A 1,061-nucleotide genomic window follows, 5' to 3' on the forward strand; every position below is an offset into this window, starting at 1 on the left:
TTATACAAGATCAAATATTATGTCAATATTATTATCTCCAAATTGCCCCCCATCCCCCCCTCCCCACACGTAATATATTATTATTCCAATTTAGCTGTTGATCAGGTTAACGTGTTCTCTCATTTCTGATTGGAGGGCGGATGACCACGTGATCTTAGAGCCTACAAATGTGTTACTTTGTAACAGTCAAACGTGGTTATTGCTGGCGTTGATCAACTCCACATCCATGCCACCATTTATTTAAAGCCTTATATTTTTTTTATGGAAAACAAAAAGCATACAGTGCTCATTTTGGTGTAACCATAATCGAATTTGACGTGTCGGAGAACGGCCACTTCGTCCCGAAATCATTGCAGGTATCGCTTCTCGGCCTTTTGGCTAAGATCAAGTGTAGTATCTGTTCTTATCAGTTTAATATCTGATACGTCCCCTATCTGGGGACCATATATTAAATTGATTTTTGGAATAGGGAGATGGAATAGGGGCTTGCTCCGTCCACTCCACGCATCGACCTGGTATTGCAGTACCTCCAGGAACGGTGCACCCCCTTTCATTGTAAAGAGAAAACAGACAGAGGAACTAGAGTTGCTTCGTTGGTCTATATTGTATTTTCACCCTGAGCAACTGTTTGAACGTTCAGTTAAATGACGAGATATAGGCATTGATGCGAGTGACCAACACATCCGGGTATCTCAAGCACCCCAGTAAAACACAAGAGTTGCAGTAATGAACATTTACCAACAGATGGCATCACTGTGCCATCTTACACCCATAACATTTTCCATTTAATAAAATAGGACAGGTGTCAATTCACTAACAAAACAAACCTAGTAACAATTTCCAGCATTAACAGTTTAGTATCATTTATTTATTTTTCTCAGGTAACAATAACACATTTTGATATTCTTTTCACTTGTATCTCTGTCTGTCAACAATCCCTGATGGGAACCTTACAGATTAAGTCTTTTTGGTGGCTGGCCCAGACGCCCGCAGCGTGAAAAGACAGGGGGCTTGTCTGCGAGGACTGCGGGTTCCCGCACAGGTGTGTCACCTGAAGGTCT

General features: G+C 41.6%; 1 non-coding gene across 1 annotated transcript; it reads left to right on the top strand.

The window, feature by feature from the left end:
- Nucleotides 1-358: 358 nt before the first annotated feature.
- LOC127910840 (U2 spliceosomal RNA) lies at nucleotides 359-549 on the top strand. The gene has a single exon (XR_008076305.1). It is a non-coding gene; the product is annotated as a U2 spliceosomal RNA (small nuclear RNA).
- The last annotated feature ends 512 nt before the right edge of the window (nucleotides 550-1,061 follow it).

Source organism: Oncorhynchus keta, chromosome 22, assembly GCF_023373465.1.
Source record: "Oncorhynchus keta strain PuntledgeMale-10-30-2019 chromosome 22, Oket_V2, whole genome shotgun sequence".
Lineage (NCBI taxonomy): Eukaryota > Metazoa > Chordata > Actinopteri > Salmoniformes > Salmonidae > Oncorhynchus > Oncorhynchus keta.